Below are 18693 nucleotides of genomic sequence, written 5' to 3'. Positions count from 1 at the left end.
TCAGGAGCAGTCTTTGAGGTTTCAGATGCACTTTTTGCTGTGAGTAAATCCCCAGGTTCGGGGTGATGACGTGCAGACCAGCAAGCAGGCCTGCCTTCACCTTCCTACGGCTGCTTCTCTCAGAGAGGTGGACTGTGACCTGGCAGTGTAAGCCAAATAAACCCTTGCCTCGCTCAACTTGTTCTGATCATTTGGTATTTCTCGGCAACCGATATGAAACTCGAACACGCAACACAATTTCTTCCTCTTGAGCAATCCTCCCTGAACTTTTCCTGTTTCTTTCTTTTCTCCTTAATTAAAACTTTTAAGTAAGAAATTGAGTTTAAGGAATGATTGAGGATAATGGAATCCAGCCTGATAAAACCTAACAAGAAATATTTCAAGTTGTCCTCATGAAGGCCTGCCCACTTTCCATCTGTCCAGGTCCTCAGCCTCTCAGCACAACACACGTGCACAGCACACATCAGGTGATGCAGATGGGAGAACTGGGGAACACTTGAGATGATAATGAGAGGAAGGCGGGGACTGGAGAGATGGCTCAGAGCATTGCCTGCTCTTCCAAAGGTCCTGAGTTCAATTCCCAGCAACCACGTAGTGGCTCAAAACCGTCTATAATGAGGTCTGGTGCCTTCTTCTGACCTACAGGCATACACACAGACAGCATATTGTATAAATAATAAATAAATAAATATTGAGAGAGAGAGAGAGAGAGAGAGAGAGAGAGAGAGAGAGAGAGAGAGAGAAGAAGGCTTTCTGTTGGCATCATGGCAGGAAAGGCTTGCGGAGGGAGGGCTTGATCCGTCTCAGGGGCCGGGAAATAGAGCAAGGGCTCTCTCAGCTGACTTTCTCATGTGCTATTTAGTCTGGGACTCCAATCCACGGACCCACGTTCAGGGTGAGTCTTGCTCCCTCAGGTAATCCTCTCTGGAGGTATGCCTCCTAGGGGATTCTAAACCCACTCAAGTTGACAGTGAAGGTTAACTCCCTCTCTCTCTCTCTCTCTCTGAGCCTCGGTTTCTCAACTGTAAAATAGAACTAAAAATAGCATCTTTCGGGTACATCACTAGGATGTGGGGTAACAAACGGGATGGCGCAAGCTGGCTATTGAGAACAGTGCCAGACACACGATCAGTCACTCCAGCTTAAGGAACATCTTTATACTCACCTCCCTAATGTAGCTGTGGGCACCTTAAGGGTGAAGCCTGCCTCTCCTGGATGCCTTATTGCACTCAGCATAATTCCTGGCTCAGTAGTGGGAGCTCCAGAAATGTCTGTCGAATACAAGCAGAAGTAAAGTAGACAAAATATGATGAAATAATGGCTTTTTATTTTGCTCCAAAATGCAGTGAGTTTACTGCATTTGAGGCTGCTTAAAACCACTGGCCCCCTGGGTTTCCCTCTCCAGCACAAACACTTTGGAACGGTCTGTAGAATAGGCCCACTGTGTTGCCATCGCTCTGGAATTTGGAAAATTACAAGCAGAATTAAAGAACACTATTAGAATTATTTATTCTTTCTATGCCTCTTTATTGCACTCATTTTTGGGGGGGATCATCTGTTCTTATTCAATAAGGAGATTGCATTGCATATTCATGTAGAAAGAATTTCACCAATTTGTGGAAGCTTTTCTCAGATCTTGCCTCATGCTGGATGTCAGGCAACGCCTCATTTGGGGGACACCTAAAGCAACTTCAACCCTGTGACTTCCAGCAACACAAAATTTCTGAATATCCCCGCTAGGAAGAAAATGGAAAGGACATTTGTAAAATATAGAGATCCGTTCCTCTAAACAGCCTCCTCTCTGGAAAATATATGTAGTCATTTGTCTGGCTTAATAAGAGGACCAGGCAAGTTTCACTTATCTTAATTTGGGCTATAATGAATATACCAGATGAGATTTTGCTATGAATTGTGAGTGCTCTTTCATTAGCGCATGAGATAATTGCCCTCCTGGAATGGACCGGCTTTATTATTTGGTGCCTTACTTAATCCTGACATGATCTAGACATCCTTTGGAAATGACTTACGGTTGGAGGAGAGATGTTGGTACTGTGGGACACTGAGATTTCATGGGTGTCCGTGTGTGGAGAAGGCTTCAGAGAGACACACCACAGCCTGCAGGGACAACGTCAGAGCTGTGATGTCATTTATTTGCCAGAATCTGAAATTCTGCTGTTTGGATCTCCATTCCTTCCACCTGCAGCGGTGTGTCTGTCTGTGTGTCTGTGAACATGCATGCGTGTGCATGCGTGTGTGCTCATGTGTGTAGTATATGTGGTGTGTGTTGTAGGGACAGGTACAAGAGCGTTCAGAACTTGGGAAGCAGCCTGGTTCAGAGTGGAGTTGGCTAGCTGGGCTAGCAAGCTGTTTTTTTTTTAATTTATTTATTTATTAAGGATTTCTGCCTCCTCCCCGCCACCGCCTCCCATTTCCCTCCCCCTCCCCCGATCAAGTCACCCTCCCTCATTTGCTCGAAGAGCAATCAGGGTTCCCTGACCTGTGGGAAGTCCAAGGACCGTCCACCTCTATCCAGGTCTCCTAAGGTGAGCATCCAAACTGCCTAGGCTCCCCCAAAGCCAGTACGTGCAGTAGGATCAAAAACCCACTGCGATTGTTCTTGAGTTCCCATTCTTCCTCATTGTCCGCAATGTTCAGCTAGTCCAAATTTATCCCATGCTTTTTCAGACCCAGGCCAGCTGGCCTTGGTGAGTTCCCGATAGAACATCCCCATTGTCTCAGTGTGTGGGTGCACCCCTCGCGGTCCTGAGTTCCTTGGTTGTGCTTCGTCTCCTTATGCTCCTGATTTGGACCTTGAGATTTCTGTCTGGTGCTCCAATGTGGGTCTCTGTCTCTGTTTCCTTTCATCGCCTGATGAAGGTTAATATTCAGGAGGATGCCTATGTGTTTGTCTTTGGATTCACCTTCTTATTTAGCTTCTCTAGGAACATGAATTATAACCCTAACCCACAAACCTATGAACACCTGATTTTCGATAAAGGAGCTAAAAGTATACAATGGAAAAAAGAGAGCATCTTCAACAAATTGTGCTGGCAAAACTGGATGTCAATCTGTAGAAGAATGAAAATAGATCCATATCTATCACCATGCACAAAACTCAAGTCCAAATGGATTAAAGACCTCAATATCAGTCCGAACACACTGAACCTGATAGAAGAGAAAGTGGGAAGTACTCTACAACACATGGGCACAGGAGACCACTTCCTACGTATAACCCCAGCAGCACAGACACTAAGGGCATCATTGAATAAATGGGACCTCCTGAGACTGAGAAGCTTCTGTAAAGCAAAGGACACTGTCACTAAGACAAAAAGGCAACCCACTTACTGGGAGAAGATTTTCACCAACCCCACAACTGACAAAGGTCTGATCTCCAAAATATATAAAGAAATCAAGAAACTAGACTATAAAAGGCTAATCAACCCAATTATAAAATGGGGCACTGAGCTGAACAGAGAATTCTCAACAGAAGAACTTCAAATGGCCAAAAGACACTTAAGGTCATGCTCAACTTCCTTAGCGATCAGGGAAATGCAAATCAAGACAACTTTAAGATACCATCTTACACCTGTCAGAATGGCTAAAATAAAAAACACCAATGATAGCCTTTGCTGGAGAGGTTGTGGAGAAAGGGGGACACTCACCCATTGCTGGTGGGAATGCAAACTTGTGCAACCACTCTGGAAAGCAGTGTTTCGGTTTCTCAGGAAATTCGGGATCAACCTACCCCTGGATCCAGCAATACCACTCTTGGGAATATACCCAAGAGAGGCCCTATCATACAACAAAAGTATATGCTCAACTATGTTCATAGCAGCATTGTTTGTAATAGCCAGAACCTGGAAACAACCTAGGTGCCCTTCAACGGAAGAATGGATGAAGGAAGTATGGAAGATATACATATTAGAGTATTACTCAGCAGTAAAAAACAAGGACTTCTTGAATTTTGCATACAAATGGATGGAAATAGAAAACACTATCCTGAGTGAGGTAAGCCAGACCCAAAAAGAGGAACATGGGATGTACTCACTCATATTTGGTTTCTAGCCATAAATAAAGGACATTGAGCTTATAATTCATGTTCCTAGAGAAGCAAGCTGTTTTTGTATAGTGCATGAAATAAGAATTATTTTTACCCTTTTAAATGGAAAAATAATCAATTCCCATGATAATGTAAAATTGCATAACTTTACATTTTAAACAATTTTTAAAGGTTTATCTATTTTACATTCTGTGTATATTCATGTTTTGCCTGCATGTGTGTATGAACATCATATGTGTGCCTGGTGTTCACAGAGGGCATCGGATCTCCTGGAACTGGAGATACAGATGGTTGAAGCATCATGTGGGTACTGGGAATCAAACCCAGGTCCTCCGGAATAACAACTCAACCACTAAGCCATCTCTGCAGCCTCTGGTGTGTAGCATTTTCTTGGGTGTGTGACAGGGCTAACGAATGACCTTGTGAAGAGCAACTCATTAAGAACACATAAGGGCTGCCCGAGAGCCAGAAACCAGAGTCCCCACTGTGTCTCTCTTAGTCAAGCTGCTACAGCCCCTGCACAACAACAATAATAACAGCTGCAAGAAAGCAGAGCAGCCCCTGCCAGTGTCTCCTAGCCGCCACAGTTCCTGGGTGGAGCTACCCACGAGCAGCAGCGGCAAGTGGGCAGTGCCAAAGGCAATGGGAAGAATGGGGGCTGGAACAGGTCCCTTCCTAGTCCTCCATGCACAATGGAAACATGGAGAAGGTTCTGTAGGATGATCCACAGCATGAGTCGGGACAGAGCAGCTCCAGAGGCGGCTCTCACTGTGACAGCCCTTCACCACAAGAAGACGGGCAGATCACATTTGATACTGAGATGCACACCAACCCGAAACAAAGTGCTCAGTCAGGAGAAGTTATAGAAATAGCGAAAGGAGTTGAGGTTTTGGAGAAAAGTGCAGTCTGGATATCAGGCTGATCCAATAGACTGGAAAACATCCCACCCCAAGAGTGCCATCTCAGACACCCTAAATATGCTGTAAGTCTAAGCACGAGGAAGAGTGGAGCCATGATGAAAGGGGGCGTTGTTGTGGGATAGTTGTACACTGTGTGAAGATACATTGCTGGGATTGGTTTAACAAAGAGCGGAACAGCCAATAGCTGGGCAGGAGGTATAGGTGGGACTTCCAGGCAGAGAGGAAGTAGGAAAGGATAATTGAGGTGCAGAGGAGACACCAATGAGACGTGGAGGGATTTGGACATACAGAACGAGAGAAAGGTAAAAAGCCACATGGTAAAACACAGATTAATAAAAGCAGGTTAATTTAAGTTATAAGAGCTAGCGGGAGCTAAGGCCGAGCTCTCAGAGTCCATAATAAGTCTCTGTGTCATTATTGTGACTGCAGGGCATTTTCCCTGCAGAGCTCCTAAAGATCTTTATCCCAACTCTCTTTCTTGCTCATGGGTGAGCTTTGGGGTTGGGTATCTGTTTTGGAAGACAACTGGTATGAGCACCGATCATGTCCTGAGATGCTAAGCTTACTGAGATGACTGCTGGGTGTTGCTGCTCACCTCCTCAGCAGTGGCTACACGTATTGAGGGGTTTCTTGGAATCCCTGAGCCATATTCAATTAACTGTGTGGGTGTATGCCGATGTGGGGGTGTGGTGGGGGAGGGATGGTGCCCACATCCCATTCCACCTGCTGTACGCTAGGGGGGTTTCCAATGTGTAAGTTGCCCCCTGGCTATCTATAACTGTTCTTCAGGACTCCACTGCATTCCCAAGGTCCCCAGAAGCCTTCCGCTCATCTTAGCTTTTCTTTCTTCCCTTCCTCCGAAGCCTCACGCAGTGACAGGGAAATGCATACAGAACACACACAGCCTGCTGTGGATTAGAACTCTCCCTGATCTGGCCTAGCTCTCTCAGCATGGGAGGGTCCTGGAGAAGGGTGTGCGGAGAGCCACATCTCTGCAGGGTCTCCTGCAACCAGTGCTCAGTGAGAATTTTTCTATCAAAAGGTTAAATGAATCAATAAAAGAGGAGCCACAGTATACTAGACTTTGTGTTTCTTTTAAAATGTTTAAATTATACACACACACACACACACACATATATGTATGAATGTATTTATTTGTTTGTTGTTTATTTATTTATGTGTGTGCCACTGCACAGGTGTGGAGGGCAGAGGGCAGATTTTGGAAGTTGGTTCTCTCTTTCTACCATGTGGGTTCTAGGTATTGAGTTCGGGTCATCAGGCTTGTTGGCAAGTGCCTTTTGCCATGGGGCCATCTCGCCTCACTTTGCATTGCAGATCATGCAACTAGATCCCAGGTACCTAAACTGAGCAGAGAAAGCCCGCCCAAGGGCACACAAGGCACGCTGGAGAGCTGCAGTCCACGCCTGTTCTGTCAGACCAGGACGCCTCCCATCTGTGGTAAAATATGTGGACCATTTAGACATTTCCATCCAAATTCCAGTCACCACCAGAAGTTGTCCACCCTCTTTGTAGCCAAGTGCTTGTGCTCTAATCGAAACGCGCCATGCTTTGTCAGTTTATTTTCCTATTTTTTCTATGACAGGAGGAAAGATGCAATGCCCAGATCCTTGTCTTTAGAGCTTACATGCTTCAGGTGCCTGCTGCATAAAACAACTCAAACTCGGTGCCAAAAATACCAGCTATTTGCTCTTGTTAGTTTTTTTTCTAGATATATATGAAATGCTGTTATTACATGATTTGTGAGAAATAGCTTCATCATGGAACTAAATATAAGAGAAACAGACGTACATTTGTTAAATAATGATTGAGTGTGTACAGCATATATTTTTTTTATTTCATGTTTTATGTTATGTCCGTGTTTACATGCAATGCCTGAGAAGGCCAGAAGAGGGAGTTAGATCCCCTGGAGCTGGAGTTACAGACAGTTGTGAGCGGACGTGTTGGTGCTGGGAGCCAACCCCAGGTCCTCAGGAAGAGCAGCAGGTGCTCTTAACAGCTAAGCCATCTGTCCAGCCCCACCAGCCATTTCTTTATGCTGCCAGAGTCTACCCCAGGCATGGTGTCCTTGGAAATCTGCCTCCCATAGCAAATGCTTCATCTCTATTTCTTGTCAGAGAGATTCATCTGGCAGGTCTGAATGTCTGCTGTCTGGTATTTGGTCAGCGGGGACTCAAAGAGGAGAGTATGCACTTGAACTAAAGAACAGAACCATCTACATAGCCTCTCTTTGTGTGTTGGATCCTGAAGGACTGTGGTAATTATTTCAGAGGATCCTAAGGAAATGGCTTGGCAGTTGTGTGGCATTGCTTCCACGCCACGAGCATGCAGAGAGTCCCTGGGCATGAGTGGAAGGCATGGCAATGGCCATACGGTATGTACAGTCCTGCCTCAGCCTCCCGTGTGGTATGCCATTGGCGGTCTGATACTTGCTGAATAAAAGAAGTCTTTGTCTGGCGAATCTAATTCCACGTAGAACCAAATTATACCCATGAACACTGTCGGAGGCAGATCTCAAAACTCTCAATGAGTTGAGTGGGTGAAAGTCTAGCACAAGATTGTAGGTGGAGCTGGGCGGAGGGCAGGGGTGTCTACAGCAAGGTATAGAAAGTCTCCAGGGTGGTTATAGCCAGAGTATGGAGTTTGTCCGGAAGAGAGGAGAGGAGGTGGGTGGAGACAGATCGCGGAGGAGCGTGGGGTCCATACTACGGGCTTCCTAAGGGAGCTGCTTAGATACAGTGGGGCTGACGAGATTAGGGAGACATTTTAGAGATTCTTGTAGCTGCAGTAGCGATGGTAGACAGGGGTGAGGCGATTGAGAGGCTGACCGTGGTGGAGGTAATTGGAGCCTTTGCACCTGGGCGGAGAGGAAAGGGCAGTTTCCCACCATGGCGTCTCACTCACTGCCTTCAGCGCTGCTGTTTCCGTTTTCTCTCCTTTGTGTCCACAGCAATCTGAACGCCTACTCTTTTTCTGTCTTCAGAATTTGATGTCACCTGCAACGCATGAGTTTGCAACTCACGGACAAACCCCGGCTTGTTTAGCACACAGTCTCTGTGGTGAGGCTCCCTGGGCATTGCGGGCCGATGAAGAGAATCCGCTCATGCAGATGAAGCTGCAGTAGTCACTTTGACTTGGGTTTTGCCAGGAGATGGAATCTGATTTCCTGCTTGCTTGTGTTTCCAGCAACATGACACATTTGTACAGCAGTGCTCTCTCTGGAGCACCAGGCGTTTAATAAACATCACCTCCGGATAGCTGTGAAAACTGGGCCAGTCAAATTCCCAGGTTTCCAGAGTTAGCTGAGGCGACAAGCCTAAGTCTCTCCCTGTTATAAAATGACGAGGGGCTGGAGAGGCAGCTCAGCGGGTTAGAGCGCTTGCTGTGTATGCACCGGAAACTAAGTTTGAATCCCCAAAACACACTTTTAAAAAGCTAGCCATGGCTGGTGCCTGTAATCCCAGAGTTGGCAGGCAGAGGCAGGAGGATTCTAGGAGTTCCCTGATCAGCTAGCCTGTCAGAAATGGAGCTTTGAGTTCAGCGAGAAATCCTGTCTCAAGGGAATAAGACAGAGCATGGTAGATGAAGACTCAAAAATCTTCTTTCGAGGATTCGAGCACATGTACACATAGGTGGACCCTCGCGCGCGCCCTCGCGCACACACACACACACACACACACACACACACACACTAAAGAAGTTATCAACTACTGATCTCCTTTGGGACTGAAAGAAGCTCTCAGCTCCTTCCCACTGTTATGGGGGGACAACCATGGCCCTTCTTGTGTTATTGATCAGGAAAGCAGGGAGGGCAGAATGAGGCCCAGGCAGTTGGTCAACCATGGGATGTGCAGAGGAAAGCCAGTTCACACACACCCAGTGCAAACAGCTCAGGTGCCTTGCCATCTTCAGCATCTAAAGCCAGCATTTCTTGGTTAGTATGTGCTAAAGAAAACGGAGAAAATTGACCTTCTAAGATTTTCTCCACTTCTGTTCAATAAAAACATATGGAATATCTACAATTTTGAAAGCCCCACTTACAGCCTATTCCTAGGGTGCTCATTTCCTAGGGCGGGAAGACAGCCCACAGGTGAAGACTAGAACAGAGATATCCCACCCCTTACATGAAACCCATTGCTAGGTGCTGTGTTTGGGGGAATAGATCACTGAGTAAGGAGGAGGAGTGGGCTCCAGGGTGTGGTTTGTCGTCTTAACTGGCGTGGTCACTGTGCGATCCATAAGGGACCTTGTTTTTAACCTGGACCACACCTGCATTCTGGCACTCAGGAAGATGGTGAGTTCGGGGCCAGCTAGTACGCAAACTGAGACTCACTCCTCCCCTCCCCCAACACGTGCACGCTCTACTATTATCAATCCCCCAAATTTTGTTTCATTCTTGGCTTAGCCTATCACATTTGAATAAAGAAATCTTGATTTTTCTTTTTAGCCATTTGTGTTGCTAAATCTAGTTTCCCCATTCATTTTTTTGTTCCATACCAACACACGTGTGTTGTAGTAACAACAACGTTCCTCATTCATACCTTCAGTCATATTGATAAATAATGTAAATATAGTCACTGTTCTGATAGTGATCCTATATAGCAAAAGACAGACTATATTAGCAGTTCTGGGGATGAAGCCCAAGGTTGTATGCATGTAACACATGTAGGTCTCTAGACCTACACAGTTCTTGAACATACATGTAACCCAGGTTCTCTAGACCCAACACAGTCCTTGAACATACATGTAACCCAGGTTCTCTAGACCCAACACAGTCCTTGAACATACATGTAACACAGGTGCTCTAGACCCAACACAGACCTTGAACATACATGTAACACAGGTGCTCTAGACCCAACACAGTCCTTGAACATACATGTAACCCAGGTTCTCTAGACCCAACACAGTCCTTGAACATACATGTAACACAGGTGCTCTAGACCCAACACAGTCCTTGAACATACATGTAACCCAGGTTCTCTAGACCCAACACAGACCTTGAACATACATGTAACCCAGGTTCTCTAGACCCAACACAGTCCTTGAACATACATGTAACACAGGTGCTCTAGACCCAACACAGACCTTGAACATACATGTAACACAGGTGCTCTAGACCCAACACAGACCTTGAACATACATGTAACACAGGTGCTCTAGACCCAATACAGTCCTTGAACATACATGTAACACAGGTACTCTAGACCCAACACAGACCTTGAACATACATGTAACACAGGTGCTCTAGACCCAACACAGTCCCTGAACATAGATGTAACACAGGTGCTCTAGACCCCATATGGTCTTTGAACAAGTAATTTTACAGAGTTAAGATGTATTCCCAGAGGGAAGAGTCCGGAGCTTCCAAGAGCCTATCCCAAGGGGTGGTTAACCATGTCAGAACCTCAGGAAGACCTCAGAGAGATGCCATTATTGAAGCAAGGACCTGAACACTTAGGCAAGACAAAGGGGGTGAGTTGGGAAGGACATATAAAATAGAGGAAATGACTCATAAGCAGGGGAGTTGTAGGCTCCCAGGAACACGGATCTCTGCTCCAGGTCTGGGCTGGGGTATGCGATCGGCTCTTTGAAGAGGTCAGATAACACAGGGCCTAGCCATGGCCCTTATTTGTAAAATGAAGATGAAAAATAACACATCACATCTTGCTTGAGCAGGTACTGAATGAATGCTGGCCGTCAGCCACATGAGTGGGGATTATGCTAAATATCACATAATCACATATTAAAAAATAAGTTAGTGGCATAACCAAAAACAGTTGGAAATTTGTGCTCTTTGTCTTCTGGGTGGTAAATGTGCAGGTAGCTAACTTGATCTTTAAAGGCTTATACTGCAGAGCCCTAATACACATCCCTTATTTAGATGGTCGGATGACAGGAGAAAGAACGGGAAATCACAGACAGGTAGGCATGGCCTTAAATGTTTAGTCTGCTGCTCACTAGCTTGATGACATGGTGGCACTTCTCTGGGCCTCGATGACATTATCCGGAAAGTGGGGCTGATAATATTATCAGATAATGACGATCAAATGAAACAATACTTGGAAAATTTTGTTGTGACATTGGAAGTGCCTCAGTTAGCTTTGTTTTTGGAAACACCCTTCCAAGAAGCCCCTACTTCGTGCCTTCTCTAGCCCAAGTCCTCACCGTTGTGACCACGAGGGTCCAAGACATCCCCCAGCTGGTGCGCTAACACTTCCTTCTGTCATAGGCGGGAGACTCATCTTGGGACACTATTTATGATGTCCAGATATGAAAGTTGAAAACAAATGGGCCCAGAGGACCCTGTTGCTAGATCCTGGGCCTTACTCTCACAGGCACCTCCCCATGCTGGGGGTCTGTTTAGGCAGAAGCAGGCTAATCTAATCTCCCCCACATTACTGTAATTATTAACTACTACTTCTAGAATCTATCGAGTTATCATTATTGTTATTATTCTGAAACTCAGCCCCATTTCCATGTCGTAAAGATAAACCAAATCTCATTTCAATTAGTTGCAGCAGGAGGGAATGAACTTTAAACAGACATTTAATTTCTGAAAAAAAAATTAGGAAGTTCTTCATGGAAATGTTATGGCATTTTGAAACAGATTAATAGTTCAGTGTGAACACATCCACCCTGCAGCTAAATGACGGCTGTGTGATGAGGAGGCGGCAGATACAGCGAGCAAAGCCAGTGGCTGCCACTGGCTTGGAGCTCATCAGATAGTCTTTGTTTCCTGACTTTCAAGTACAATCCTGTTCTTTTTTTTAAGTCACTTTATAGATTGAGTTATTGGTCTTACATTATGGGTATATTTTATTTATTGAGAGGAACGAGTTGACTTTCACGGTGACAATAAAATTTAGCAAAATCTCCCCAAGTCTATGAAAAGACGTAAATCCTCCCCCCAAAAGCTCAACTCTCAAGATGGTGACCTACAAGGGTCGGGTGTGTGGGGGTGCGGGGTGCAAGGGTACGGGGTGGGGGGTGTTCCCTTGTGCCAGTTCAGATGGTGTATTCTCTTGCCTTCTCGAATTAACATTCATATCCAAGAGCGTGCCCCCTTTTTAGCAGCTGGACATGACAAGGAGAAAGGTTTCCGTGATGGATTCTTGTGTGTGTCTGTAAATTCCATGCTTGTGAAGTTGGATTAATAGCAAGGGACACTGAAGTCCTTTTGTTCTTGCACAAACAGCTCCCGAGCCGGGGAGGGACAGAGTGAACATCTCAGTGGAACACAGCCTGCAGGCATGACTTGGAGAGGGACTCGAGTCAATCTCTGGCCTCCCTCCCCGAGCCTCATTACCGCATCTGTTCCTCTGGGACCGGGGGAGAAACCACAAAATAAATGTCAGCAGCTTCAGCGTTTCTCTCGGTATCTGTGCAGGCTGCAGCGAGCTCTAGATTCAGTGGACCGCCCTGGACGTACACGGCGGGGCCTGTAAATACAGTCTAGTTCCTAGGGAAAGAAAACAGCAGCTCACCTGGCTGGGGGCTGTTACAGATGAGGGTCTTTGGAACATGGATTTTTGATCTAGGGCTGAGCTATTGCTGGGTGTGCTATGGACTGTAACCTTCTATTCCTGTAGGAGACACCAAGGCAAAGGCTACACTGATATAAAAATAAGCTCCCCCCCCCCCGAAATACATTGTAGACAATTGACATGGATTAATGACGCTGAGATTTTTTTAAAATCTAATACTATTTTTTTTAAGATGTAGCTTAAAAGTTTTCATCGAACTCAACTTAGCACATATTCTTTTCCCTACTAATTTGGTAGCTTAGTGGCTGGGAACAGTGCTGTTCAATGAGAGTTTGCATGCTCTGTTACAGAAAAATCGTTACAGTTTAGCAAGCTTTTCTACAGAAGTGAATTTATTCTAGTTTCTGTGATAGATTATCCTCGTTTTATGAAATGATGCTGGAGATAAGCATTTTTAATTTATTCAAAAAATTAAAAATTATGTTTATGGGGGAGGTCAAGACAGCCACGGCACATGTGAAGGCCAGGGGAGGACTTGTAGGAGGTGGTTCTCTCCTACCCTGTGGGTTCTGGAGATTGAACTCAGACAGCCAGGCTTGACAGCAAATGCCTTTGTTCATTGAAATATCTTCTGGTCCTACTTTATTTTTTTTTTTAAAAGCCACTTTGTTGACATGCGAAAAGCCGTACCCATTTAACTTTTATGATCTGACAAATTTTGAAACAAACGTATACTTGTGAAACCACCTCCATCAGTAAACCTTCACATCGCCTCCTCCCGGCCTCAAATCCATCACCTCCCAAAGTTGTCTCTCACCTCTTTTATTAATACTATGACTCCTTTTTTTGTGGTAAGAAAACTAATATAACATCAATTTTCATATCAAAAGTTAAACAAAAATATATAATATTGTGAACTATAGGCACTATGTTTGATAGTGTTCTAAAATGCCCTTCGCACACAAGAAAAACACTTTTAAGTTTATTTTCAGATCAAAAAGATTTTGTTCTTAAAATTTCAGGTTAGAAAAATCCTCAGATCTGATAACCATCATCTTTGAGCAAGGGTGTTAGGACTGGAGATCTTGAACTCTGGGACTTACCAGTTTTTTTAGCTTGGGCAAAAGAATTACTGTCCTAACTCTTAATCTTCTCAACTGTAAAATGAAGACAGATGTATTTATCTCACACAGATATCATAAGACAACATTATAAACACCCAAACCATCCCCGTGACCAGCAGTTTGGGCCTGGATAAACTGGTGTGTCCACAACGGAATATCACCCAGCGGTAAAATGAATGAATGAGTGATCCTGTGGCAACTTGGCTGCATCTCAAAAACATGCTCTGTGAAAGGAACTAGATGCAGAAGATGACATAGTGCATCACTTTACTTACATGAAAGATCGGAGAGGACGAATCTACAGAGGTAGAAAGAACGTTAGCGAATGCCTGGGGCTGTGGGGGGAGAAGGATTGACTGCAATGGGCACAAAGGGGCTCACTGGGGCAAAGGACATGTTTTTAACAGGACCATGGTAAAGGCTATTCAACTACTCACTTAGTAAAAAAAATCACCAAATTGTGTATTTAAGCCGGGCGGTGGTGTCGCAAGCCTTTAATCCCAGCACTCGGGAGGCAGAGGCAGGTGGATCTCTGTGAGTTCGAGACCAGCCTAGTCTACAGAGCGAGTTCCAGGACAGGCTCCAAAGCTACAGAGAAACCCTGTCTCGAAAAACCAAAAAAAAAAAAAAAAAAAAAGACTGGAGAAACTTTGGATTCTACCTTAATAAAACTGTTAAAAAACAACTAAGGTTAAGGTTAAGGTGATGGCAACATGTAAAAACACTCGCTGCACAAGCATGCGTACTTGAGCCTGGACACTCACCACCCACATGAGAGCTGCCAGGGCAGCTCACTCTTAAACCCCAGTCTGGGGATGCGGGAGAGAGACAGATTCCTGAAGCTGGCTGGCCTAGCGTCGTGTGCTTGCTTCAAGTTCGGTGAGAGACTTTGTCATAAGAAATAAAGGTGGAAAGTAACCAAGCAAAGACACCAGACATCGACTTCTGGCCTCCACATGCGTGTGAGTGGAAAAGCACACTCACACACACACACACACACACACACAGAAACCTTTTTAATTAAAAATATAAAATATAAAGTTAATGCATGAACTGTAATCTAAGATTCAGGAGGGTGAAATCCTAGCTGGTCTTTGGCGTGTGCTCCCTGAAGAGAAAGCCAGACCCACTGCCCAGCGTGAGTTAACAGTTATGGTTGGAATGAGGTACGTTGTCTCTTAACACATTAACTTCCATTAAGAAATATTTGGAGGTGGGAGCAGGTAGGACCTGCTTTAGAGGCTTCAGCCTTGTCGAGTGCATTCATCTGTTTACAGTAGCAGACTCACTGGCGAATGGGTCATCCTGAGAATGTGTCTACTATAAAGGCCAACGGGCAAGGCCTCTCACACTCTGTCTCCTACCACGTAATGCCTTATCCCGTGTCAGGTCTCTGCTAGTAAGAAGGCCACCATCAGAAGTGGTTGCATCGCTGTGGACCAGGACCATGAACCACAGTAAACCTATTTTTTTCCCCAAACGCACCTAAACTGTGGTATTGTGGCATTGGCCACAGAAAATGGCTAAGACATGACCCTTTGAGAGAGCTCCTCTTCTGCCACGAGCTGTAAGCTGTTGTAACTTGGAATAGTTCCAGCCTGGGTATTTTAGGGAAATAAAACCAGTAAGTAAGACAATCAGATGTTGAAACAATCCATTTACTGATTAAATGTTATGGTGGGTTGAAGGAAAGGACAAAGTCAAAATCAGGAGGTGGCATGTTAGGGAAGGGACCATTAGCCAAATCTTGAAGAAAGGGGAAGAAAACAGAAGAAGTTAAAGGCAGAGCCTATAATAAGAATACCACAGGAAAAGCACAGCCACAGAAACATATCCCCAAGATCACTCTGAGAGACCCAGGGGGAAGTCCAGACTTTGGAAGTAGACAGACTTGGGGCCAATCTCTGGCTCCACACTCAGACACTGGGTGACCTTGAGCAAGGAACACACTGTCTGACCCATGCTCACTAACTGTAGAGTGCGGGTAACAAAGCCTGTCTTCTAGGATGAGTTAAGATATTAGTGAGATATCTACCTGAAGCCCTCATTCACTGCTTGGCTGATACAAGGTATTTCATAAAAGTTTCCTTTCTTCACATGCCCTTAAAAAGGTGATAATTTAATTATGGAAGAAACCTATGGGAGGTCTTTAAAAAGACAGCATCAGATCAAAACAAAGGGAATGACACCATTGGTCAAATAGTTTTCCTCCTTTTAACACCTGGTTCATTTCTAATGCAGCCTGTGCTTCTCCTTGGCTGTACTGGGGGTCGTTTTAGAAAGATCGGCTTTGCTGTACTATGGCCTATATGTGGCATCTGCACCCATTTTAAGCGCACGATTCACTGAGCCTTGACAAACGTATGCTCACAGCCACCGTCACCACAGTCAGGTCCCGGGTGATTTTATTAGCCTTGTATTTGTCTTTCAGCCTTCTACAGTCCAGTCCTCACCCCACCCACCCCTCACACCTGAGATACAGCAATTTGGTCCTGTTCTAGCAGGCGGGAATGTGGGAATGGTTTCCGGTTTACAGCAAGATGAATAAAATCACTCCAGGGGCTGGGGATCTGCTCACTAGTGGGACAGTTGGTTAGGTGAGGCCTTGGGTTTTATCTTAGTACCACAAAATGAATGAATGGATGAATGAATGAATGAATGAACAAATACATCCATTGATCCAGTTGCTGATAAAGACTTACTGAACACCATTATTTCCTAGGAATTACAGCAGGACCTGGGACTGTAGTAATTTATAGAATTTACATTCTTTATATGTAAGGCAGACACTTTTTTAAATCATTAAAATTCCTAGAGCCTTTCCATTTTTTTTTTTTTAGAGCTTTCTTCCCCACAAATTTGAAACAGACAAAAGACTTTTAGGTATTTTAGCCCCCAAATACATAAATTAAAAAGTTCTAATTAAAATATATCATCACTTGCCCATCATCAAGGTTACAATTAAAATGAATGGGAAGGCTGGGTGTGAGGGCTTATATCTTTAATCCCAGAATTTGGAAGGCTGTGGTAGAAGGATTTCAAATAATAGGCCAAACTGGGAGAGGAAAAATTACAATAACCACCTTGGAAAATTTCCACAATTTCCTACAAAATTAAAATTCGACACAGCAGTTCCACACCTGGGCACTGACTGAGAGAAATGAGATATTTACCAAAACCTCAAGTGTTTAGAGTATTTGCTTGTTTGTGCACTCATTATTCTGTTGGACCAGAAACCCCGGGCCTCACACTGCTGAGCAGAGTTCTGCCTCTGAGCCACCCCAGCCCTCTGTGTCTTTGTTAGGCATGGAGAAGCTCGGCTGGAGCCGTGGGTCTCTTCCTATGAGATTCGGGTGAATCACTTACTCTCAACCCTTCCTGAGGATTCACTGCCTGCTTTCTTGTTCCAGTCACTCAAACAATACAGCTTTTAAATGAAAACACCTTCACCATCAGCAAGATTTGAAGTTTTGTTGTTGTTGTTTTGTGTGTGTTTTGTGTGTGCGTGTGTGTGTGATATGTGATGTGTGTGTGTGCTCACGCCGCAATACACATGTGGAGGACAGAGGACAACTTTCAGGAATCCGTTCTTTCCTTCTAACCTTACCGAGACAGAATTGCTTAGATTTCTGCCCTGCTGGTACTCCAGGCTGGCTAGCCTGTGAGCATCTGGGACACCCTTCTGTTCCCCCCTCTCATCTTACCATAGGAATGTTAGGATGGGTACTCCAGAATCTGGCTGTTTTAAACTTTATGTTCTGGGGATTGAACTCAGGTCAGCAGGCCTTTGTGGCAAGCAATCTACTGAACCATCTTGCGGGCCCTCGAGTATTTATTAATGCCCCAAGTTCAAGGCATTCTGATACAGGGTTGGGCAAAGCTTGATCCTTGCCCTTGGGAAGTTTGTGGTCCTTCTAGAGCTATGAACTGCAAGCATTACCTCAAAGGCCATACTCAGAAATCAGATGTGGTAGCAATGAGGGTAGCATTGCCTGAGTCCGGGATGTCATGAGGAAGGAGGTCTAGTCTCCTGCATGGGGAACAAGAAAACATGTCACGGAGGAGATGGCAACAGGAGATGAAGGAGGGGTGAGCTGAGATGTTTGTAGGGAGAGGCAGCACAAACTGGATGAGGAAGAAGATGGCCCGGGAGAGCAGAAGTGGAATGCCCTGTAACCCCATCTTAAGATGGGATCAGAAGGTGGGGTTGGGTCCTCTAAGAACTTGCATTGTATCTTCTTCCCTTGCTTCCTGGGGAGAGGTACTCTGAAATGGAAAAGGAATTTCTGGAGGAAAAGTCATGTAAATTCTGTTTTAACTTTTCTCAGTCAGCAGTGAAGACTGAGTGCGAGACAGGTACAGGTCCATGCCCTGAGCTCTCTAATGCTCTGGCCTTCACCTGGACAAGTCTATGCTTGAAATTGACCTGGTTTGAGGCATTCGCCTTGTCTGGGTGTCAGTGAGATGAGGACGGGAAACTCTGCTAGGCATCAGCTGCGGGAGGATGGGAAAGGCTTCTAGGTGCCTGCCGGGTAAGGGTGGGAAACTCTGCTAGGTACCTGCCGGCTAAGGGTGGGAAACTCATTGGTTTTGTTCACAGTTTATTTCCAGGGCCTGAATTTGTTTAATCAACAAGTTAGTGAAAATGAAATATTCCTTCTGATTTAGACTCTTTGCAATGATAAAAATATTTGTGCGTGCTGCTCTTCCAATAACAGTAAGCTACCCAGTTGTTACAGTTGATTGCAATGTCTGGCCGAAAACCCCATTGTTTTTAAAGCTCTTGATTTTTTTTTATAAGGGTCTGTTTTGCTTCATTTTTGTTTTTGTTTTTCGAGACAGGACTTCTCTGTGTTGCTTTTCAAGACAGGGTTTCTCTGCGTAACATCCCTGAGTGTCCTGGAACTCACTTGTAGATCAGGCTGGTCTCGAACTCATAGAAATCCACCTGCCTCTGCCTCCTGGGTGCTGGGATTAAGGGAGTGGCCACCACCTCCTGGCAGGTCTTCTTACTATGTAAATAATAAGAACTGCCTTGATAGAGACACTTTTTTTTTTTTGAGATAGAGTCACACTGTGTAGTTCAG

At 45.0% G+C, this 18693-nt stretch overlaps 1 pseudogene; it reads left to right on the top strand.

The window, feature by feature from the left end:
- Window positions 1-5514, top strand: part of LOC142833287 (BCL2/adenovirus E1B 19 kDa protein-interacting protein 3-like) — a 125921-nt pseudogene extending 120407 nt beyond the window's left edge.
- The last annotated feature ends 13179 nt before the right edge of the window (window positions 5515-18693 follow it).

Source organism: Microtus pennsylvanicus, chromosome 13 (genome assembly GCF_037038515.1).
Source record: "Microtus pennsylvanicus isolate mMicPen1 chromosome 13, mMicPen1.hap1, whole genome shotgun sequence".
Classification (NCBI taxonomy): domain Eukaryota; kingdom Metazoa; phylum Chordata; class Mammalia; order Rodentia; family Cricetidae; genus Microtus; species Microtus pennsylvanicus.
This window is presented reverse-complemented; position numbering and strand designations above follow the sequence as displayed.